The 26,072-nt window shown below is 39.7% G+C and overlaps 1 protein-coding gene across 3 annotated transcripts in view; it reads right to left on the minus strand.

The window, feature by feature from the left end:
- foxn3 (forkhead box N3) overlaps positions 1–24,851 on the minus strand; it is a 106,597-nt gene extending 81,746 nt beyond the window's left edge. The window contains exon 1 of one of the 3 annotated variants that reach the window (XM_051869249.1): positions 24,478–24,851. The gene's annotated coding sequence lies outside the window, so the exon portion shown is untranslated. Of the gene's footprint in view, positions 1–22,726; positions 22,891–23,878; positions 24,282–24,477 lie in introns of those variants that run through there. The other 2 variants (XM_051869250.1, XM_051869251.1) reach the window with 2 other exon arrangements.
- Positions 24,852–26,072: the final 1,221 nt, after the last annotated feature.

Genomic DNA, 26,072 nt, shown 5'->3' on the forward strand with positions numbered 1-26,072 from the left:
TCGGTGACAAGGGAAACCCAGTTAGCAGCTGAGTCCAAGGATGCAGAGCCTCAAGGGGAGAGGACACTTAATGAAAATTAAGACACTGCTCACCCAAACCACTCAATTCAGCTGATCAGCGGGCCGCAGTTGGATACAAAGTCTAGAAAGTAATAATAAAGGTTCCAGTTCCAGTTAGAAACAAAAAGAGTTTCACTAGTTCAGTAGTCATGTCACTAAACCGGATCCGGGCCGTATCCAGGTGAGACCAAGGACCTGCACCTTGACACGACCACAACGCAGCCCTGAAGTATCAGCAGAGATTGAGTCAACTAGATCATCCCCTGTGAAGGCCTCATCGACACGACAGCCACGACACAGTTCCTCAACAACCGTCCATACCGGCGTGATGAATACGATCCTCAATTGGATGGAACTGAAATAAATACTTTTAATGTTGCGATCCTATTGGACTTATAATAGCAACCTGAATTGTAACAAAGCACTGTTGGCCAGAGGAGAACTGGCACCCCGACTAAGCCTGGTTTCTCCCAAGGTTTTTTTCTCCATTTTAACACCAATTTGCCACTTGTCTGCCACCTGATGTCACCTGATGGAGTTTGGGTTCCTTGCCGCTGTCGCCTCTGGCTTGCTTAGTTGGGGACACTTGACTTGACATTTTAATATTCAACAGTGCTTTTGATCTGCCTGCATTGACACTATTCTTTAAGAGCTGCTGTGCAGCCAAACAATGTACCAGTTATCAATGTAAAGCTGCTTTGACACAATCTACATTGTAAAAAGCGCTATATAAATAAAGGTGACTTGACTTGACTAAAGTATTATTTAAGCTCCTAAAAGAACTTACTTTTCTTTTGTTTGTTTTTTAAAGAAATGTGTCTATCTACTGGTACTATATAGACACTTATGTGAAGAAACCTTCAAATGTGACATCAAGAACTTAGATCTAAGAACCAAAGAGCCAACTCAAGAACTCTTTCAAGTAAGGATATCAAAAAGTCTGGTAACAAATCAATAAAAATTTGTTAAAAACAACAGTGCTGACCAACAGGTGAGTGATTGGAGATGTGCATGTGAACGTTCAAATGCATTACGTGATCAAAAAAGGCTGTCTTGCCAGGGTATTCATGTATAGACAGTCAATAAAATAAAATAAAATAAAATAAAATAAACGTATTTATCCTATCTCAGGCTGTAGGATAAATGAATAAATTACATATACACAAAGTGAAAGTACTTAGTGTTTACATAATTAATATTTTGCTCTATTGTTTTTATTTGTTCTATTGCTTACACATTTTATTATTGAATAAATTCCTTGAAAAAAAAAAACACCTAGAAATATTTAGTTTAATTTAATTAAAGTTGAATGAAAATTAATTTTTACAATTTTAAACAATTTAAACAATTTAAACAATTTTAAGCAATATGCTCAACTGCATACAGCAGTTGTTTTTTGACAAGAAAAGTGTTCTTTGCCAAACCTTTTTTAAGAGGGTTATGTGCTGGCGGGGGGAAGGAAACTTCTTCCTGTTCACTCAGGCCGCTCTAACAGGCTCCTAATGAAGGTGCGCCTCACGGGAACTCTTCCGTTGTAGTTTTTCTTTCTTTCTTTTTCCTCAATCCCAAAAGGAGGGGGGGATCAGTGTATGGCTGCTTTAGGTTTAATAGCCACGTTAAATGGGCACAAACTGTCTCGCTGCGCAACACGTTTCATTAGTAAACAGCACTCAAGACGGCAGTGCCATTCGGTACAATAACACGTAACAATGCAATTAATGGTGTTACATGCGGGCGGGGCCGCAGTCTCGGGTGCACTGAGAAGATTATAATTGTTCCAGTCTGACTGCCTCTGGGAGCATGCAGTGGGGGCATTTATTACCAGAGAGAGAGAGAGAGAGAGAGAGAGAGAGAGAGAGAACACCATAAACAGACATAAGTACTCCAAACCCAAGTGAGCAGCCTCACTGCATACTGCCTTTTAAACCAGCATCCTAACCATCATGAAACCTTGTGGCTTATTTGGAATGGTCTACAGAGGCATCAACCAAACAAACAGCACTCCTAACAAATCCTCATGGATAACTGGAATTTTGCAAACTAGTGCTAATGACCTGGGTAATGTTCTGACCATAACTAAAACTATAAAAAAAACTTTAATTAAAATAAAGCTGAAATAAAAAAAATAATAAACATAAGATGAAAAACCTAAACTAAATGAAAATTAGAAATGTTGCCTTAGCAACTTACTGAAATAAGTTAAAGTACTAAAATAACTAACTTGGAAAAAAACTACTTAGAAATATTAAAAAAACATTAATACAAATGATAAAATTATATTTTTTAAATAATTACTAAAAATTAAACTGAAATTAAAATAAAAGCCTATTCAAAATATTAATAAAAACAGCATATAAGTAAATATATTAATAAAAATGTATCTTGGTTATATTATAAATTAAGAAAAATTAAATATATAATTCAATTAAATAAATACATTAATTTGAATTTCTTTTCTAAATGTACCATAAAGAAAAATAGAGATAGCATGTGCCGTGTGGGACAGGGCGTCATAAGCATAAGAATACAAAAATATTGGGTAAATTTTCAATTTAAATTTAAATTTGTATTGATACGTATTAGTACTGAATGAAATGTAAGTCTATTATTAGTATTTCTATTAAAGGCACCATATTGTAAGATTTTTGGATAAAAAAATAAAAAAAACACTAGAACAATGTTATACATTTTGTTGACTTGTGTACTTACAATAACCCAAATGTTTCCAAGAATGTTTAAATCCAGAGAAATAAGCCATTTTAACCAGGGCTCGGGACGTGTCCATGCATCGCCTATCAATGACATCATACCTGCGATCATACCTGCGTAACCCTCGGTTTCCAGTTTTATTTTGCAGAAACCGTGGAAACACCAAAGACCGTTTGGATACAATCATCGACAAAAAACGAATCATGTTATATATCTAAACACAGTAAGTCTTATTGTTTAAATTTCGTTTTCTTGATTTACCGCGAGTACCATGTTTTACCGTGACTTATATCGATGTAGCTTACTGCAGTGTGCAACAAGTGTCTCATAGCAGCCGCCGAGCGAACACAGAGTAGCACTAGAACAACTTTGAACACACAAATGTATCTAATATGATAAAACAGAGCTGCGTTACCACACATACGCATAACCGGAAGAAGCAGAAGCGCTCTTCTGCAGCATAATAAAAGCTCAGCTGCTCTCAAGCCGCGTGTCTCTCAATAACAATCGCTCCAGCGGCCTCATTCCACTCCAATGGCTTTCAGCCACACCCTGCTTCATACTACAGTAATGTTAATAAATCTTTATTACATTAGCACAATAAAATAACTTAATATGATTTCTGCCCGAGTCCCGTCAGATTACTTCCACTGGCTGTAGATGTGAAGACAACACCTTCCGCAAAATCAAGATGTCATCAAGCTCCGCCTTTGTTTTGAATAAGAGACCTCTAACGGCTAAATTTACATATTGTGCCTTTATTATTATTTTTTCCCACAGAACTTGTTGCAATGGATTCTGGGATTGAATTCTCTGTGAATGCATCAACGAATACAATATGCATCAACAAATGCGATGCTGTCTTTAGAATTTGGCTAAAATAAGCTAACTTAGGAGGCACTACTTTTTGGAACACCCTTCGCCTTGCAATAATATTACGCGGCGTCTGTGACCCCCTGCTTGCACAGGGAGCATGCCTTGCAACCATGGAGACATTTGTGAGAGACGCTGCGTAATATCATTGCGCCTGCTGTACCCATGGTACGTCAGCAAAGTTCCTTGATTATTACGCCGGACAAAGTATAGTTCCTAGCCATATCGGCCTAGAAAATCGCAACTTTTCATTTTCTGTCGGTCTTAGTACACAATGTAACTACAGAAGAGTCAAGTTTTAAATAGGAAAAATATCGAAACTCTTTGGTCATTTTTGAGCGAGATGCTAACGGTCTAATCAGATTCAATGAACTATGCTAAGCTATGCTAAAAGTGGTACCGCCAGACCCGGAGATTGGCTGAATGGATTCGAAAACGGTAAAACTCAACTGTTTAACTCTAGGGGAGTTGGAAAATTAGCCTATTTTCAAAAAAAGTGGAGTGTTCCTTTAAGCAAAGAGAACACAGTGACACAGTGTCCCTTTTCCACATTTACTACTCAAAGGGGAAGACAGCACGCAAACCGCTTGTTCTTAAATGAAAGTATATTTGTCCCCAACCACAAGCATTTCAGAGTGCATTCCTTTTGATCTACGTCTCCAATGTCTTCCAGAGGAGTCAATAAAAGCTATACACCAGCTCCTTTACGAGCCCTGCAGATATATATTAGAGGGGTCTTACTGATTCAAAGCACAGCCATAAACACAATGGCAGGCCTGGCTCAGTGATAAGCCTCCCTTAGTGGAGACTGATGTTATCGGTGCAGGCACTGGACTGAGAGAAGGACCAAGGTGACGTTCAAGTCCTTCGAGGGAGAGAGACACCATCAACTCAGTATATCACAGTTCAGTGTAGGACACAACTCTTTATCCCTCACACATGGGCACATCACGGCCCAGGGAGCAGATTCCCGACTTTCCGCAGAAATCCTGCTAGATGAGGTTGTAAAGCAGTCTTAATCTTTAATAACCGAGCATGGATCAGAAACGTTCATTCACGCACCGATGATAATACTGTCTCCAGTACCTCAGGATCCACCTCTAATCACCCAGAATCCTCCTCTACAATGGCAAACAGGGACATAAGCAAGAACAAAACATACACATTATTGTCAATTAACCCAGTGGTTCTCAATCCCAGTCCTGGAACACAAACCACACAACGGGCTAATTAAACTCAATAAAAAAAATCCTGAAGCCTCAACTTTTTTTTTTGGTAGCACTTTATTTTACAGTCATGTTCCCCATGTACATTACAATAACTGGGTAATAGGTACTAACCCTGAACCTACTCTTAAACCTAACCTTAACCCATGTAGTTACCTCATATTAACCAGTACCTTCTAAGGTAGGTACACTGTAAGTACACATAAATGCACATACTAAAAAAAAAAATAAGGTGAAACCTTTTTTTAACCGCCTTTATTATATTCTAACTTCTTCAAGTGCTGGAGTGATACGCAATGAAATGCAAATTTCCCACTCCATTTCTCGTGAAGTGATGTATAGATGTTCCCTTGTTCCCTTTGAACATTTTGAACTGCCCTTTGAACTGAACATGTGCGCTCTTTTCGGATTGAAACCTCACTTTAGAAGTCCACTTTGCAGGGCACTTACAGTCGAATTGAACGAACCTCTGAACTAATAAGAGATACATACAAAATGTGCAGAGAGGGGGGTGCGAGGAACGGGATTGAAAATCACCGAATTAACCACAAACACATTATAATTACAAATACCTACACCTTTCAATCATAGTTGGGTACTTTCCATTGATTCCTTGTTCTGAGCTCTCTTTGAATTTTTAGATGTTCATTAAGACATACATACTATATTTATTATTTATTTATATTTACCTCATGGTGTCATTAGCATAAATACATAGTTCTGTCATGAAACTCTGATGACGCAGGCTGATGGGTCTTACCGCAAGCTGATGATAATTACAGTGTTAACTACTGGCACAAGCTGATTGGTCCATTTCACATCTGTAGCTAATGAGCTTGTTGCTCACACATTTAAATGGCTGGTTACATTCACTATAGCAGTTTGCAACGTGCTTCAGAGTTCCTCTAAAACCCTCCACCTTCCCCAGCTCCACCTGTATAGATCTGCTATGGGTTATTGATATATTCTATTTGTGCAGCAGCGTATCGGCTTATGTATTGGCAGTAGCAAGTTCCTGTGCTTGCTCTGCAGCAGCAGCAATAATCTACAACAGCAGCAATAATCTACAGCAGCAGCAATTCAGCAGCAGCGTAGCAGATCTATTCTGCCAAGACCAAATACATTAACATTGTCATATTCATTACCATGCTAACAATCTTCAGAGAGTTGCCATGGTAGAAATACAAATACCAATCATGGTGGGCACTTTCCATTGACTTTTATTGGTTTTATACTGAGCTAATGATATTTTCTATCCTGTAAACCCAGGAAACCTAACTCTCACATAAACCTTTTTGCATTTTTAGTATATTTTTGGGCCATTTTCCTCATGGGGCCATTGGCTGGCTCACACAGTGTCGTCAAAACCTGACCTGCACATTCACACAAGCACCCACCTCAAGCTGAATATGTCCCCGAGGTCAACTGTGGTCACAGAGATAAGCTATCATTCATCATTGTGGCAGGCGGTGCTCTTGAATTAAGCTCATGGTACAGCTATGACCAGAGGAAGAGGTTCCATATCAGTGCTAAACAAAGCCGTCTCAGTGATAGCAGGGTCAGTGGGAACATGTGTGAGAGATTCTTAAGCTCTCCTGCTCATTTGACCTGCTTTCCTTTCAAACATGATAATTTCACATTCATTCATGTTTCATATAAAACAATATCTATTATGTTGTAAAGCAGCCTGGGCAAAGAGGTCATTTTGAGTGCTTTCAGTGCTTGTAAAGTGCATATGTATGAAAATGTCTTCACAAATATGGTAAAAAAAAATAAGAAAATACTTGAGAGACTATTAAAAATCTTAATAAAATAAGCAAATAATGTTAATAAAATAAGCAAATAGTTCTTTTTAAATATAATAATGCCAAAAGGTGTACCTATATTCAAATATGCCTACTTTTACTATTATATAGCATGCAAAAAAACAGTAGGGCATAGGCGGAGGATGTGTAAGGCTGGGCAAGGAGTGGAATTTTCTCGCTCAAACCACTGATTCTGATTGCTTTTAGAGGGAAAAGCTGCCCATAACTGCTGGTCTAGGATCAGTTTTCTCTGTAATTATAGCATATTGGTGAAAGAGATTTGTTGTTTGTGCTCTTGAGAGCGTCAAAGGTTTCTATTTACAATGTGTTTTTGCAGCGTTGAGCAATGTAGCCAACCACAAACATATCTGTTGATTTTTTGAACGCAATGGCCAATCAGACGTGTTTAAGAACCCACTCACTTCTCAAAACGCTTTTTTTTTTTTTTATCCAGTGCTGTGGTCTGCACTCTTACAAATCCTCTTGTTATAAGTTAACTTACAACAAACAGTGTAGACATTATGTAGGCTAAATAAGAGATTCATTGTGCAGTCAGCTTCATTGATTATAGCAGAACTTTGTGAGATTGCGATGAATTGAGATGAGTGACAGCTTATTAGGGATTATAAAGGGAGCGTACTTTGCGGGCTTTCTATGTGATACAATCCATTCAGAATTTGAATAAAACTTTTGTTTTGTTGCATTAGATAAGGCAATGGATATTTATCATGCCAAATCACGCAAACAATATTGCTTGTCTTTTCAAATTATGGTGGTTTGTGAGCCGCTAATAACAAATAATTTATCGGGAGCGTTTATGCGGGGATGTGTAGGATGTTACAAGGCGACATGTAACTTGAAACTATTTCATGACATTCTATTTAAATGTGTTTTTACAGAGGAAGCGCATATCCTTAGCCTTACCCTGGAATTGCTTCACCCTCCGCCTATGCAGTAGGGTAAAAATACCTGGATGACCTACTGCTTCTGCTTATGGTATCCACTTTACTATCCCATAAGGCTATGGGGGAGGAGTCGTCATTGGCAACAGCAACATTGCTGACGACGTAGGTCAAATGAGAATGCCATACTAGCCTATGTAATATTGCCTTAATCAAAAATTTTAATTTACTGGAACATTGAGTAATAATATTTCAAAGTGGTTTCCATCATTTTGACAGACAATAAATATTGTATTTACCTGCTTCAGAAACATTCCAGTTAACACCGCTAATAGGGATAAGAAGGGAAAAAGGGAGACAAAAAGAGACGTGAGGATTTGGGGAGCAAAATGAGAGATTCTTAGTGCATTTCCGTCATTATTGTCAATTAAATCAGGAGAGCAGACCACAAAGTCCACAATATATGTTGTCAATTTTCATACATTTACAGTAGAAAACAAAGAAAAAAAATTAGGAGGAAAATAATGCAACAACAAAGAGCTCTAGCCACAGATATCCTTGTGATACCATATATCACAATAAAATACCAAGCATTACATTATTTCTCTTGAAGTTTAAACATGAAGGAAATTTTACAGCTCATTCAGTCAAACTGACAGATAAGGATTATTTGTAGTGCAGTCATATGATTTGAAATTATTTGTTTCAATGTTTTTTAGTGGAACTTCCCCAAATCGGAAGTGCCCCCCATAATCTAAAAACGCAGTAGGCTCGTTATGAAAAAGGTGGATACATACCAATGGACAACACAACACTGCGGATGTAGTATTCGGAATGTATCCATACTACACACATACTTACAGAAAAAAAACTGTCAAGAATAGTACACAAATTTGGGCGGTGCTATAGTAGTAAATTAAAATATAATTTATTCCTGTGATGGCAAAGCTAAATTTTTAGCAGCCATTACTCCAGTCTTCATTTGAAATAGAAATCTGTCTTTACTGTCACTTTTGATCAATTCCTTGCTAAAAAGTATATATTTTTCTAAATAAAAGTAAATTTATATAGGGAAAGAGCAAATTATTATTATAATTTTTTTAAATAAGGTCTATGAAAGGTTGAGTATAAATGTATATTTTTGTGTGAGTGTGTGTAAAAGCGTTGCTGCGTGTGCACTGATGGCTGATCTTAGCATGAGCGTCACTGTTCATCTGTAAAGGATACAGCCCTTAATGAGGTGAGTAAAACAGCTGCTCTCTACACCACTAAATTTAGGCAGTCAAAATCACACACGCTTAAACAGGCACACGCACAAATACTCACATGCTTGCAGTGCTGGCACAGCATAATTAAAATATTATTCATTGCATTTGATTTGCAGTTAAGGTTAAATGGTTGCAAATTATTTATTCCTCAATTAAACAGCACATGTGCAAAGGTGAACACCATTAAATTGTAAATACTTGTGTCAACAGTTTTTCCCCATTTTTTTAACAGTGTGGCATTATTTAATGGAAATTGTGCCCGTGGCAGAAACTAAAATTTGACCCAGGTGAAAATACAAATGAACCCAGCTGTCATTTGCAAAACACAGGCATTTCATGAATGCAAGAATTATGGAAAACAGCTGCTATGTAATGAACAGACAATTCATGATACTGATAATTTAATGCTCAACTCAAGGCCCTCGCCCATAGATTCTCAAGGGAAATGAAACCAGCAGAAGACGTTAATCTTATCTATGTGTTTTAGGATATATTTCTTCAGACTAAGCGTCACATTCTGCCTTTACAGATCTGTTTTTTCAATTAAGACTGAAAAATGGGCAACTGATAAATTGGTTAACTGATACTCCTGATTTTCTTATGAAAAGAACTGTTAAAAACCCTTCATAAAAGGTTCATATAAAGGCAGAAAGAGAGTCGCAACAGGGAATGTACCACATTTATTTACACAGCCCAATGTATGGCTGGACAATTAACTATAAAAAACAAAATTAAATAAATAACTGCACAAATTTACCTTAATACAGGCCTGCTGTGATGTTTGCAGTGCTAGAGGCGGTACTCCGGTTCCCAGCATGCCGCAAATGTTGGAACAACATGCTAAAATATTCTGACAGAGCCACAACACCACTTCTGAATCTACATCTACATCAATGAAATCATTCAAATAAATCAGAATCATTAAAATCCTTATTTATTCCTTCACATCCCAATAATTTACAGTGAACCTCTGCCTTTAAATATTGAATGTCTCAATTATTGTGATTTGCATATTAAGAGAAGAGCATTTTTAAAAATAAATAAATAATAAAATAAAGGAAAAATTGATATACACCATTGTTTAAAAGTATGGGGTGAGTATGATGTATTTAAAGTCCCCCTGTGGTAAAAATCAAGATTTTGATGTTGTTTATATGTCTATGTGGCGTTTTTAATATGCTTTAAGACAAACCATGTGCAAATTCATAAGTCAACACCATTGCGGAGTACTGTCTCTTTAAAACTGCAGTGATCTAAAGACAGTTTCAAAAACGCAGGTTTGAAATCGCTGGTGTTTCTGACGTCACAAACTACCTTGTAAATAATCAAGTCAATGTGCTGGTGGCCTTTAGCATATCATTAACTATTACCAATCTGAGGCAAGGGAGTCTCAAGAGAAGGTTATCCCGGTATATTTTTATATTTAGCAATATAGCCGGTGTATGATGTATATTACAATGTTATGATGAACTATGTCTTTCTCCACTGAAGTTCTGAGATGTCCAAAGGAGTGTTTCTAAGGATGCTAGTTTTTAGAAAGCAGACAGAGATGGCAAACGGGAACATGGTTTGAGTAACATTAGCAACACATTATTAGCAGCTGTTTCATAACGTAGTCCAATAAAAGTCTAATCGTATTAATTACCTTTATATGTCCGACGTTGTAAAAAGTGATACCATTGTGCAGCGTTTACCTCAGTAAGTTGACAGAGTGGATCTCTGAGCTCGTGTGAGTGCATGGGGGCGGGGCTAATTAGCATATTCATATATCTGCGTATATTAAATGAAGCAAGGGTGTAGAGTTAAATTCAAGCTATTTTAAGGCATGAAGAAATTTTTTTCACAGAAAAAAACAAATGTTCAAATATGTCTTTTTGGTGATCAATGATGAGTTTTAAGGGATAAAAATATTGACTACAGGGGGGCTTTAAGGGTGCATTAAATGGATCAAAACTGACATTGATAATGTAGCTTCAAGCAAATGCAAATGCTGTTCTTTTAATCTTTCTATTCATCAAAAGATCCTGAAAAAATATCACAGTTTCCACAAAAATAAAGTTGCTTTTAACAGTGATAATAAGAAATGTTTCTTGAGCAGCAAATCAGCATATTAGAATAATTTCTGAAGGATCATGTGACACTGAAGACTGGAGTAATGATGCTGAAAATTCAGCTTTGCATCACAGGAATAAATTACATTTTAAAATCTATTAGAATAGAAAACCAGAATTTTTAAATAGTAATAACATTTCACAATATTACTGTTTTTACTGTATTTTTGATCAAATAAATGCAGTCCTGGTGAGCATAAGAAACTTCTTTCAGAAACTTTCAGAGACTTCTTCTGTGTCCTGAATCTAGCCGAGACCTAAATCTGCAGAGGCCAAGAATCCCTCTCAAACCTGGGCAGGAGCTAATCAGAATATATATCCTGTTCTTCTGAATCTCTCTCTGCCTCACTCATACACATCAGCAGGAGCCAGAGTTTGATCAGTGGCAGGCGCACACTTCCTTAAAGGCTGCCTAATCTGAGCCAGTCAGGTGTTTGTACCTTCTGCCAAAGCTTTGGTGAAAAAGTGGAGCCGCATAATCTGACAATGCTCCTCTGACACAGTTGCCTAGCAACGGCGAAGCTTGGGGTCTCAAGCTGATGGTTGAGGGCCAGCGCAAGGCAGGATTTATCATCTCTGACGACTTTTATTTGATCTAGACAGATTAACGGGCCCTGTGAGGAGCCGAGGACACACAGGCGTATAAAAACCCCCTCCATAAACACGTATTCGAGCATAAACAGCAGGCACGGATAACAGATGTAGAATATGTCGCTGGCAAGAGAAGACATGGAAACTAGAGTTACCTTCTCTAAGATCTTCCTTCTCTCTTTCCTTGCTCCGCAGGCTAAAAGTTTGCTTGAGATCTTATATGTCGGCAGTCGCCTTTGCTGCCAAGTGCGGCTGATTTTGAGAAGATGAGAGCTCTGGTTTGGCGTGGTGTGATGAGCTGTTGGGAGACTAATTGCGGAGTGTAATCTGCTCTGATTAGCGGGAGAGGAGCAGGCAGGTGTGAGCACACACACATCGGCTCGGGCCGACGCAGCTGCAGCCTGACCGTGTGCCAGATAAACAAAAGGCATGAGGCCGAGGCCACGATAACACACAGGCAAACACACAGTCTCCGTCGCTATCCTCTGCTAATTAACCACCAACACACCTATCACACTTAACTGCCTGCCATATGTTTACATCCAGATGAGTTTTCATCTCAGCAACCTTCCCAGGAGCACAATTCACATCCAATTCTAAAGCGGCAGTGACAAACTATTTAGGAGTACGCACGGGACGCAGGCAGAGCATACATCTTGTTTAGATTTCTGTAGCGTTGTCCTGGGCTAGGAAAGGCACAGGAAAACACATGCTGTGCTTGAGTCAGCAGGATCCGGGGCTGGCGCATTAAGTTATCACGCCTCGCTATCCCTGCCCACAGCTGACATAGGCAATTACAGCTGAGGTTAATATCACACAGCCACGGACCAAAAAAAAAAACGAAAAAGAAAAAAAAAAACTGCATATCTCCCTTTCCCATCGCTCCGAATAAGAAACACCGGGTCCTCGCAGAATTAGTGTTGGGGCAGCACATGCGACGCCTGGGAGAACATTCTGTGGTCGGTCCTCACCGTAACCTTGAGGCACAACCTCTTGGTTTTATACCAGGGTTGGAAATTAACAGGGGCTTGAGGGCAAAAATGCCACCAAAATGTACAAAAATGCCCCCCAAATTCAAGATAAGGGGGCAAAAAATGCCTCCCACGCAAGAAAATAAAATCTATTATGGCTGGAGCAATTAAAATGAAATGTGAAAATGAATGAAAAGTCTTGATTGTGGCATTACAACTAGATGTTAGATTTCCATTTATGCTTTTTTTTTTGCAGCACGTTTCTGTTCTTATGAATGCAATGGCAAATCAAAGGCATTTAGATTAGTCACCGCTGAAACGCAGAGTTTTGTACAGTGCTCGCGCTGACTGAATTCTGCACTCTTGTGAATTCTCTCATCATAAACAAACTGCATACAAGATGTAAGTAATAAATTATTTTTTCAGTGTAGACAGCTTCAGTTACTGTAATGAGTTTGCGTTAAACTGAAGTCATCAACTGCTTCAGTGATGGGAAACATTCTTTGCTCACTTTGTGTGTATAATATATTCCCAGTTCGAATAACCATTTTGTTTTTCATAATACTACAACTAATGTGAAGTCTTGATTTTCTAATCCGTAAAAAGCAATAAACTAATTCATAAACAGTTCTTAGCATGTTCTGCTTGTGTAGCCAGAATATAACATGCATTTTCCACAAACACAAAAGCTGTTTTTGTTGTATTATACTAATTGACAAAATTATAATATCAAGAGCATTATTATTGTCCGAATTGACAATAATAATTTTTTCATATTATCGCTAGGGATGCACCGATCCGATATTCAGATCGGTATCGGCTCCGATACTTCCATGTTTGCTGGATCGGGTATCGGCCGGACGGGACCGATCCAAATCCGATATTGTGCGTGTACTATTCTGTGTTATTGTTAAGCTCCACAAAAGGCACAAAAACATTAAAAAGCACCATAAAGTTTCCGTGCACTATATTCCAAGTGTTCTGAAGCCATTCCATAGTTTAATTTGAGGTACAGATAAATATTTAAGTCGTTAAATTAAAGTTCACGTAAATGCCTCCCTCCGCTGCGGCTGTCAGTCATTCTCCATTCAGCATTCAGACTGTGTGTCGCGTTCAACTCTCTAAGATGAATCAACATTTCTATTATTATACTTAATCAATATACCTTCACTTTGTGCTTTGAACTTTTCAATGCGGAGCGCTGCCGCTGCGCGCAGTGACTCCATGATGCTTCAAGCGCATCATTCTGCACACGGGATGCGCATAAGCGCTTTGTGCCGCTCTGTATGGGAGCCGTTCATATTATAATACTTTTGCACAATGAAAGATTGTTAATAGCATTTTTTTTTTGTTCTGTCCTATCTATCATATGTTGCTGCATCATTTTAATTTTTATATTTTAATTATAAGACATTTAATAGCTTCTGATTTCGTCCACATTTTCATGTTTATTCACAAACTTATAGGATAAGCAAATAGGCCTAGGCTATGCATTTATTTATATTATGAAAAGAAAGTATTATGAAAAAAAAAGTTAAAGTCTCAAAAGTGCGTCACTTTTCAGTTTTCATCTTTCATCTCATCTCAACAATTTTTGAGGATCGTTCGTGAGTGAACACGATCATCTCTTCCTCTTTACTACTTTACAGAAGGAAATAAACATGAATAAATATCAAAAAAATATGTTGAAAGATACAGTAGCTTACCGAAATCTGTATCACGTCAGTTCAATCAGTGTTGTAAACAATGTCACGATACCTCAGAAAAGCCATTCGTTGACCATAAACTTATAGTCAGCAGCAAGAAAATTAAAACAAACTATTTAAAACAAAATGGATTAGAAACTTAATTATGTAAGCATAAATATTATAATATAATATATAATAAAATGGACAAACTGGGTGTGTGTAATCAAACGCATCGTTTTCATTTTATTCTGGAGACTGAACTCGCGCTCTGCTGCCACACTGGAGCGCACTCACCCACCAACTGGACAGGAGTGGGAATTACAGTTACAAGTTACATAATCTGTCAAAATGACGGACAGGCTGCAGATTTTTTCCGTCACTGCTAAAAAAAAATTCCATCAATGACGGAAAATTTTAGGTTAACGCGACCTTTGAGATTATATATTATATACACGCCACACTACCGCCGGTGACACTCCACGACCGCGGTGGCACGGTTGTCATGCCGACCGTCACAGCCCTAAGTGAGGCATACAGTTTATTAGGTAATTTAGCACTTTTCTTATTACTTGAATATCGGATCGGTATCGGCCGATACTGAATCCCAGGTATCGGAATCGGTATCGGAAGCGAAAAAGGCGGATCGTTGCATCCCTAATTATCGCAGCCCTACCCTGTAATGACTTACATTCTTTATGTAGGCTATTTACAGTGTTAAATACAATCTGCTGCAGTGTGAAGATCGCTTTTGTTGATATTGATCAAAATTTATTGGTAACAGTCTTTAGTATTCTGACTGATTGAAGTAATTGGTTAAATTTAAGAATTTAACATAAAAGACAACATAGATACATTTAATAAGGTAACAATAAAACAAGCCTTTGCCTTACTATGGTAAAAATTGTCCCTGGAAATCAATTCTAGGAGACAAAAATTGCCCCTTAATGGAAAAGTAAATTTCTGACCCTATTCTATACACGATCACTAAACCAAGAGTTTTAACCAGCTAGAGCAAGGTGAAGGGTATAACTCGCAAGGAGACATGGCGGCGATGTTTACTGCGCTCCAGTTCACTTAATCTCTGTGTCAGATGACAATTTATACATGTCATTCCATTACCACACTATAAACTGTCCCCAGTGAAACGCTGCCCTGCTAATCAGCTCCCTTACAAACAGAATTAGATTTCCAATTGAATTTGTTTCGGCCTGGAAAAATATGACGAACCGCCAGGACAATGCAGCGCGATGGCCGTGGAAGGGCGGTTTTCTTCTGATAATCGAGTTAAAACAAAACATAGCACGAGGGAGTGCGTTCACATAGTGCTCTGGCCTGGAAAGTGTTTGCAGAGAGGGGAACGAATCTACATTCCAAACAGACCATGACTGACCAGAGGTCCATCTCTTTATTTTCCCTTTGGCATGTTGTCGAGGCATCTGAAGACCTGTGGCTCTTTCACTTATCTTCTGCAAACACTGGTGGAGGCTGACTGTCACAAGCCCAAAGTTTGTTCTTGTTGATAATGTCATGGTAACAGAGAGAACAGGAAACTGCACTCCAGCAGGGATGGAGGCAAACACACTAAAAGCACATTAAAAAGCAGGAACAAATTCAGAGATATTTTTGTGTTGCTACCAAAAACATGAGAATGAGAAGTGATTTGGAAGATAATGACCATCCTAGAATAAATTATCTTACATGCCCCTTCAGATTGAATGAAAAAAAAAAAGTATCAAATTATTTTATAATAACTTAGGTCCTGTTTACACCTGGTATTAAGATGTCTTTTGGTCGATCGGATCACAAGTGGATGACGGTAAATATACGTGTAAAACGTTTTGAGCTTTTCCACTTTGACCACTTCCAGAGCTAGTCGAAAACGCATTTGACTGGATTGTTTTCTTAATGCAAACGCTCACGTGGTCGAATGCACTCGAACAGCCACAAAAGACCGCCTACTCTCCGCCTACTGACCTAATGCGTAAACATCATGGGAAGCATAGCCAGGCGGAATTTAAACTTTCGGCTGAAGACCCAAGTTTGGTTTAAAGATGAAAAACATACCAAGCACAATGTTCTCTCACCATTCCTGATTTCTCACAGCGTTCAGTGTGATCTTGCGGCTATCAGAGCAGAAACAAAAGCTGATGCTCTCCGTGTTTTTCCGTCGTCTCTACGTGCGCGTTCATATGTAAATTGCGCAAGCTTATTTTGTCCGTTAGATCGAAAGATCTGAAAAAAAAAAACATATATTCACCCTCCCCTCGAAGAAATCAGGACAGAAGTGGTCAAAAGTGGACAAAAGAGACAGATTAAAACACCGGGTGTAAACGGGTATGTGTCTGCCTCATCTACTTGTGATCCGATTGACCAAAGCGCATCTTAATACCAGGTGTAAACACGGCCGTAGAGATCAGATCCTTGTCCGCTTATGTGCTAGACTAACAGGTCTAATTGTTTTATGAAGAACTACTGTAAGTTGTTAAAAAACATTTTTCTTTGGTCATGTAACATCTCATTGAAGAAGACTGTTACTATAGTATTAATTTTTAATGCTTCTCGAAAGCATTTAATTCCCGCATTATCACAGATAAACCACAAATTCAAGCTGACAAATCATTTGTATGCAAGATGAATCACATATCTTCAAGATCTGCAGAAGAGATTGTGAGAGAAAAGCTGTCTAGGGTCATTAGTAGGGTTTCAAAGTCACTCTGCCCTCTGACAGAGAGCGTTTGACAGGTGCTGCCGAGGCAAAGCTTGCCACAGGAGAGAGAAATGATACCATCCTGATTAGATCGTCCACCTTAGGGAAGGTGCTGATGCACAGAAATTCTAAAAGAGAGGAAGAGGAGGGCAAGAAGGAGGGGGTGGGGGGGTTGCTGGGTGAAGAAAGAAAAACTGAAAGTGCAAAACAGAATAGCTGTCAAATGTGCAACGTTTCTTCTCCCATGTCGCACTGTCCCTCCTTTGGTGTGGTCTGGTGTGTTACCCCCAGAGGAGACGTCTCAGTGCGATGTATCAGTCAGACCCCTATCCTCACGCCGTTCGCAAACTGTCAGACTCCACGCTGACCCGCAAGCATGTGTTACTACCATGTCAAAATTTTGAATGAATCCCAGAGCACTCTAAGCCTTCTTCCAAAATCAAAATTCCTTTTTTTAATCAGTAACTGGATGTGAACTTGGTCCACTTCCGTGCTAGACAAAACTGTCAGACTCCGCACCAACCTGCCAGCATGTTACTACGACGTAAAAAATAAAATAAAAAATTCAGATGTTTGAGAAAATAAACCACTCTTGCATAATCCACCAAAGTGAAAACTGAAATTCGCACTTGTTAACCGGGAATGGCTCCCAGAGCACTCCAAGCCCTCTCCCAATCAAGAACCGATCCTCATCTGGCATTTCATTAAATTCAAACAAGCATTACAATGCATTGGCTCGCACGAAAGCGGAGTAATTCGAGGGGTTAGGCTCATCAGTGCTGGCCTCTTCTCTAAAGTCATTAATGAGGGCTCAGGCCAGGCTCAGGGCTTTCCACGAGTCACTAACACTCCTACAACCACTCTTCATCTGATGAGCTCGTTCATAAAGCCTGAGGAGCCGGGATGCCTCTTTAGAAACGGTCCCCTTTTCCAGGCTAAATGAACAGTTATTGAGTGAAAACAGGTCAAGTGGACTGGGGGCACACTGCTAAGTAAAGCTAAAGAGAAAAGTGTTATAGTGTGAGAAAAAAAGAGAAAAGCAGAGTGCGTATGCGTGAAAGCAGAAGAGGATTGTTGCTCGGCATCTATGGGAAGTGGTGGTGGCTATGAACGAGTTGATTTGCACATTAAAAGCGGCAAATGTAGCGCAGCTTTGAGGGAGCCACCAGCAAAGAATTTGCACTCTCAAAATAAATAAAGTTGACAAAAAAACTCTCAACGTTCGGCGTGATAAAACACTTTCGCTTGAGTAGTAAATCGATGCAGAGTCAGTGCCTGGATGTCAACAATGTTTTGAATGTGTTTTGACACTGAGAGGTGACAGTCATTCACTGAAGACACATTCTGCCTTGGGCTTGTGATTAGGCACAGGATGTGTGTGTGCGTCTGTGACGAATAGAGAGAATGATACAAACCATAGTGCGCCGAAAATGAAGCTGAGAGCCACCCCGCTGCACAAGAGCCCCGTAAAATACAGTTGTTTATATGCTCGACAGCAGGGCTATGCCCTCCCTGACAGAACAAAAATGAAAGCAATATCAATGAAATATGACACTGATGATAGACCGGGAGAAGAGATGGAAATGACTTGATTCTCCCGAGTTTTCCGAATGAGATCTGGCCTGCGAGGATGTGTTCAAGCTGAACTCTGAGATGGCTTGCACTTGTCAGGTTTCTCAAACAATCAGGGCATCAGCTCCACTGGGAGTTGTCAGAAATGAGCAGAAAATTCAGCAGGTTTGTAAGAAGCCCACTACGGAAGTGCGGTTCTGTTAATAAACCGCCTCTGAAGGCTACAGCTGGATCCGAAAACCACTCACTCAAACGACATAAAACGCTGCAGACTGTTCCAATCAGCTACATTAGACTTTTTATCTGAAAGCTGACTCCCTATATGACCTGTATGCGTATCTGGGTTTGAGAATGTGTATGTTTCTGTGTCCTTGGGCGATCATCTCTGGCTGTAAGTGGGAATAGACCATGTCCACTGGCTGTACAGCCAGAGTTTTCAATGCCCTTGATGCCTGCAGAACAGAGGACAATAGGATCAGTGTGAACAATGCAAGCCCTCTTAACAACACTGATCCACTAGGCCCAGAACCACAGCCTTTCTCCACTATCATCACACAACACACACACACAAAGCCACCAGTGCTTCAATGCAGAGGAAAAATGCCTGCTTTCTTCTCATTTTAAACCATTAAAGGTACAATATGTAAGATTTTTGGATTAAAATATCCAAAAACCACTAGAACAATGTTATATATTTTGTTGACGTGTACTTATATTATCCCAAATGTTTCCAACAATGTTTAAATCCACAGAAATCCGCAATTTTAACCAGTGTAACGGCCCATGTCATTGCGTTGCCTGACGTCAAATCCGTTTCTCTCTCTTACCCTCGTTTTACTTCCGTAGAAACTACGAAAACACCAAAAACGCTTTAATATATTATTTGTTTAGTAAACAAGAGAGCAACTGCTTGGATATCTTTATCAACAGAGAATGAATCATTGTTATATAGCTCAACACACTTAGTCTTATTTTTTGAATCTCGTTTTCTTGATTTACCGTGCCTCAACACTATTTTGTCAAGTGGCTAACATCGCAAAATCAGAGTTTTATTTGTAGTAACAATAATACATTTTCTCTGCCATACAATATATTTAAAATGAATTGCATGCCATTTAACAACAAAGTCATCCAGCTTTTATTAATATGATATTCTAATATTGATCTAGCAATGTGCAACTAGTGTCTTAAAATGTAATGTTATAACTTTCAACACACTCAAGTGTATTAGTATGATTGTTTTGACCAAGTAAAACAGCACTGCGTTACCCCACAATTTTAATTCGTCAAATAAAGTGATCTGTATGAGTAGTAATTCAGCATTTGTGGCTGTTTTATTAGAATTAAATAAAATAATGTGATTTTTAGTGATCAAACGTAACTTTAACAAAGTTCAAGTTCAGGGAAGAAGTAGGCAGGAACCTTTATATAGAATAATCTACTGTATATAAAATTACAGAATAATGTGTATATTAAATAAAATTATTTAATAATTTTATAATTGTAGTACGAAGAGGGAAGACAGAAGGGAACAAAATAAAAAAATAAATAAAAATGTGACAATACAGTCTACTGGATTCAATCCATATTGGGTCCCTCCATCAATGCAAGTCTGTTTTTTTGTTTGTTTTTTGCCTGTTTTATAATCCAGCAGGCGAATTTGAATGTCACAAATAACACCTCTTTAATATCTCCTTAAAAAGCCTACACAATTTGAGGCTTCATCATGTCTGTAGCACAAACAGAGCAGCACGAGTTACATACTTCAGTTTAATACTTAGTTCTAGGGATTTAAACAAACACCTAACATTAATTTTGTCGCCCAAGCAATAATAATAGTGGAGTGTAAGCAAACACATTGTTTTGAAAGGGTCTGAACGTTCCTTAAAGCTCTTAACAATTATGTTCTGTAAGCCACAGTAAAGAGCTGCCACAGTCAGTGAGCACTCTGGGGCACAATCCTCCATCACGCCTGCAGCACAGGCCTTTTGACCCAGGTGTGAACTTGAGTGTCAATACCGCTCTAGAGTATGTTATTATTTGATCGGCAGCGGTCGGCTGGGGATATAATTCCAGTGCATTGGAGAGCCGGTTGTGCACTCACACTGGACCTAAGTGGCCAGCCATTTCGGCAGCAGCTACACTTCTCATTTGTCTCTGCTGGAAGCCCAAGTGTTTTCATCAAATTTACAGTTATTTTTTCCCTCTTGTGCAACCAGAGAGGCACCAAAAATAAGGAGAGACGGCGCAAGAATGAAACAAAAACAGGGAAAGTAAGTGAAAGGTAGATATTAGAACTGGATAGAAGTTAATTTTAGATTAACACAAGACAAGTACCAGTTTCAAAACATGTCTTTGTAGCTCACCCACTTTCAGCCAGAGCTCAGCAAGCAGTAAACGTGCTTCCCAGAGGTACTGCTGCCAAGGGTCTATCATTCATTAGGCTGCCACCATCATCACATGCATTCCAGACACTTAATCACTAGGATAGAGATAAAATAAAAAGCTTGAAGGTCACCAGGGGGAAAGAGCGATAGAGGGGAGATAGCGTGGAGGGGTGAAGATGTATGGCCTCATTTTGATTGAGGACGTGATGCCTTCAGTCACACACGACAGAACACCCGATGAGGAGATGCGTTTTGACTGGAGACCTTTATCACAGACTCCAACGATTTGCCGTGCTACACATCACAAGGAAACGGCCCTGGAGAATTCAGCTGCAAATCGCAAGCGAAAACACTTAATAAGAATATCCGTATCTACCCTCTTCCGTATTCACTTTACGGTCTAGAAGACGAGCGACAGTAGAGCGTTGAGCGAAACTCTGAATCAGAACCATCATGCATATTTCCTATTCTTTCCCATCAGGTGTTTTTTTGCCTGTCTACTCCTCTGATGTTTTGACATATTTCTCTGCCTCGTCGAGCGCTCGTCTCTGATTTGCAGTGCTGTTTAATGTTCATGAGGGGCGGCGCGAAACTCGGTCCGTTGACAAGCCACTGGCTGTTGTTACAAGATCTCAGACAGACAAAGAAGACGAGGTGCACCGCTGAGGAGCCCCACACTCCACTGCCTCAAAATAAAAAGCGCCTTGACCTCCTCGGCAGCCAACTTCACCTCTCAACTGTGACGGACGGACGGCGCCCCGGTCTCATCCCGCGGCTCAGCATGCTTAAATAATGCCGGCTCTCTGCACGCCCCGGGCCAGCAGCCACCCACCATACTGGGAAACTTCTGATGCTTAATCTCCCGAAATGCAAATGTGCCAAACGAGAGATGGGGGGGTCTCACAATGCTGCGAGTGTAAACGGACATGCTTAAACCCTCCTCTAAGACTGGCTCATACTGCACCGACAACCAAATCAGAACTATAATAGTCACTTTCCAGGCAGGAATTTGTATGGCATTTGAATTTGAAAGGGTGTATGGTGGGGCGTACAGTTTTGCTTGAGGATATTGGATCTTTCAAGGGCTTTGTTCGCACGCCATGATGACAATGGCGGCGTGTACCAACTGAGGAAAAATTGTCAAGGCAACATGTATCAAATTTCACAAAAGTTCAGAGCAAAGAAATATCCCATCCCTCTCCAAACCTCCCACCGAAGACAAAACAAGCGATCCACGACACATCCTCTTACTTTAAAGAAAACAAGCGGCTGACACATTTCCTGCCAACAGGCCTTTCCTCAGATAACACAAGACTCCCGTCAACAGGAAGCCCTTTCACCAGCGGCTCTGCCTCCCTTCGGCACGTCACACAAAACAGCTCCTCAGCCCCAGCCCCCACAGCTTCCCCTCCAACTGTTGAGGAAAACTTGCAGGAGATGCTCGCTAAAACCAGAAGAACTCAGAAAAGAAAGGAACTGGACTTTAGCCTCAAGTCCTTCAAATGCTTTTGGTCTGAGAGGCAGCATTTTAACAATACGCCTCAACAATACTCCTGAAATCAATTAATGTGCAGCCTGTGGTATCAACATTACACGCAGCCTGCCATTACATCAAAATCCCACAAATAGCTCTGGGCAGACAGACGGACGGACAACATTACGGTCTGTGCAAACCACAGGAAAGGATGCACACAAAAGCACAAACATGCCCTCTAGGCACGGGTCAATGCTTTAGATTTGCTAAAAGCCTCCAGTTCTTGTGCGCTCACCAGAAGTTTACACGAGTGAGTGCACGAGCGCAGCAACGACATATTAAGGATTTGAGGAAAGTTTGTAAAAAGCAAAGCAGAACTCACGTTAAGTGCAGAGTGCATTTGAAGAGCGGTGAGAGAAGAAAACCTGAGGCAACCTTCATAAGGCAGGGGCTGTACTGTTTGAGCAGCTGCTAATAGGAGAACTGGCAGAAGAGAGAGAGCGAGCGAGCGCAGACGCTTTCTGCAGGCTGCTGTGATGACATGCAGGCTTTTTCCTTTTTTTTTTAGTAAGGGGGCTTATCTTTGTCTCTATGGTAACTGTGTCTCTGGGTGGTTATTAGAAACCCTGAACTTCCTGTGCATCTGCAGGATCAGCCAATCACGCGCCGTGTTTTCATAGGCGGAGATAGCTCGTGCTATAGGCGGTGAAGAGCGGCCACATGAGGGGGCCATGGAAACAGAGGGTCAGGGAAAACTTACAGCACAGCACGGCACGGCACGGCACGAAACGCCAGCATACAACAAAACAAAACTGTCTTTATTGTACACTCTACATATTTATAGAAACATCTAGCGACGATTTTTTTCCCCTAGCAAAACAGCCTCCATGCCACAAGCTTTTTATAAAAGGGACATTGCTATCAAGGTATTTCAGTATTTTTAGGATGAAAATGGAAACTCTTGTGGAAAACACAAGCTCAGCATCTTAGATTCCCAGAAAGAACTTGCTATAGCACTGTGGTAAAGACACTTGCAGACAGACAGCCGCAGAAAGCTCAAAGCTCAGCGGAACGGCCAGAGTTACCAGAGTTCAGCTCTAATGACAATAAATCCACAGGATGTGCTGTGTACCAACACATTCATGTGATTCGTTTTAGCAGTAGACTGTGGATGAGCAGAACTTAATGCCCACGAATGCAAATGAACAGAGAGAATACAGATTACAGTTGCGAAGCAAAAAACTGACATGGAGCACGCATCTAGAACAGGACTTTCAGCTGCTGTGTCCAAGCGTGCACAGAAAAGACAGCTGAAGTGAAGAGTTGCAACTTAAAACTATCAGATTACAATGAGAAAGCTTCATTATCCCAGTTCAGCAAGGAAATAAACCTAGCAATGAACCAATAATAAAAAAGTAAGAATATGCCTATGTTTATCCTCACAGACAAGAATGGGAACACTCTTTAAGTGTTTATAGGAAGTAGTACACACACACACACTCTCTCTCTCTCTCTCTCTCTCTTAAGCACTCACTGCATAGTTTCCTAGTAGTCTCTCTGTCTCCTTGGTTTAAGCAGGTGAAATCATTTGGAGCATTGTGTCCAACTACTCCCCTGCGCTGACTTGTTTTCCACCCAGCGAGCACATTCAAACTTCACTCGGTGGCTGCTTTATTTAACACTGCATTTGTTGACAAGTCTCGGAGCAAAGTTCCTCACGTAGAACCCCTGGGTGCTGAACTCGAGAACATCAAATACAAACATTAACGACCAGAACAGAGTGCCCTACACCCTGAGGGTGAGATGTTGCTTCATCGGCACCAAGAAAAACATCAAGCCGTCTACAAGGACAGGAAGGGAACGACCCCCGAGGCACGCTCAGCCAGGGACGGTCTAGACCTCTTCCAGCACTGTTTACAGCTGCAGTGACTCCCATTCCTCAGTGACAGGAGCTTGTCCTCTTTCCTGTCTCTGCTGTCACAATATTTCATCCAGCGCAAGTAGCACATGTCCCACACGTAACTAGACTCACCAGCTCCCAGTGGTGTCTAAACGCTCTTGCACACCGGCTGACTCCTGACAAAACAGAAAGCCCTGATAGATTACAGCAAGAATGATCAATCACACACAAACCTTTTAATCCAGATCGTCCCCTGATTGGCTGCCTCCGCATGAGCTCCAGATTTTTAAATCCGACTGGTTAATCCCTCCATTTCTCTCAGATTCAGTATTTCAGCAGTGACCACAGTGGGCTCTAACATTCACTTGGCTTTTTTCTCTCCCTCCCTCTTTCTCTCTCTCTCTTTGCACTCTGTTCTGAGACCGCTCACTGAGCTCTGGAACTAAGGGAGCCTGATGAGGAGGGAAGCGTCTCGCTGGGTCCTAGTGTCTCTGGTGTTAACTGAAAGAATGCCATTGTTCCGTGTGTAACCCAGGGCTACACTCTACAGACGGCTGATAAGTCCTCCGCTGTGCCAGATCCTCTCTCGGGGTATTTGTAGATGGACAGAGATGGATAGCTATTTGATATCCATTACCTGAAAAAAGGCATAAAATATTTGTAAAATAATTTATAAACTGATCTAATAAAGAACATTTTAAAGTGCCAAAAAACAATGTTCTTGGTATCCTTGTGTTATTTTGCCGTATAAATATCTATAAATATATTTAAAACTTTAAGATTTTTTATTTTTTTTATTTTTTTTTTTGCAAAATGACATATCAAATCTTGTTTTTAGAGAAATCTAGTAAAATTCAATAATTCAACTAATACTAATATTTTTTTTAATACAGAGGTAACATAGAGACTGATCTCCAGCATTTTCACAGTTTGTAGTCTTGTTAAGATTTGTCAAATGGTGTTAGGTTGAATATTTACACTGATATTTTTAAATACAACATGTGATACGTTCATAGTCTCCTGGAGAAATGCAATAGCTAAAATTGGAAGACTTGAAAAATATTGCTCAGATCACATTACACTTAACAATGGTGTTTTTTGTAGACTGACAGTACAAAGTTGTATGGAAAAGAGCAGCCTGGATATTCTGCCTAGCATCTTATTTCCTTTTATACAGAATAAAAAAATAAAACATAAAAACTAATATGACATTAGGATGAGCAGATATTTGTTTGAATTACTCCTTTAATACAGCTGATATCTGACCATGTACTGAGACAAGGTTTTTTTCCCCCTTCTGCAATTCAGATAAATGACTCAAGTAGGACTAAAGTATGTCATAACAAAATACCTTCTTGACGTCAGCAGCATGAAAGCACACAAATCACAACTTTTTTTTTTTTTTTTGCAAATGACGTGAACATTGCAAGCAAACCGATCTTACAAAAAAGGGAGCATCTGCTAAGATCACAACAGATGTCACCTGAAGCCTGAGGAAATAAATACGCTTTTGCGTGTCTTTCTAGTTTTTTAGTACCAAAACACATACTTTTTTTTCTATCACTAACAGATTGAAAACAACTATAGAAAGCCTCATGACATTGAAAACTATTTGATTTTAGCTCTGCCCTTTAAAACATACCAATATTAAACCCCCAAAATGCTACCACTCTGAAGTGTTCTCTATTATAAATGTGGCAGCAATGCTAAAACTATTATGTGCACGGACACTACAGCCAAGGCTATAAATATAAGCAACACATGGAGCGGCAGACTGCAAAACAGGGGGAAATTTGGGCTGCTTATATCTGTCAAGAGCTGCACGAAT

The sequence above is a fragment of the Ctenopharyngodon idella genome, chromosome 17, assembly GCF_019924925.1.
Source record: "Ctenopharyngodon idella isolate HZGC_01 chromosome 17, HZGC01, whole genome shotgun sequence".
Classification (NCBI taxonomy): Eukaryota; Metazoa; Chordata; class Actinopteri; order Cypriniformes; family Xenocyprididae; genus Ctenopharyngodon; species Ctenopharyngodon idella.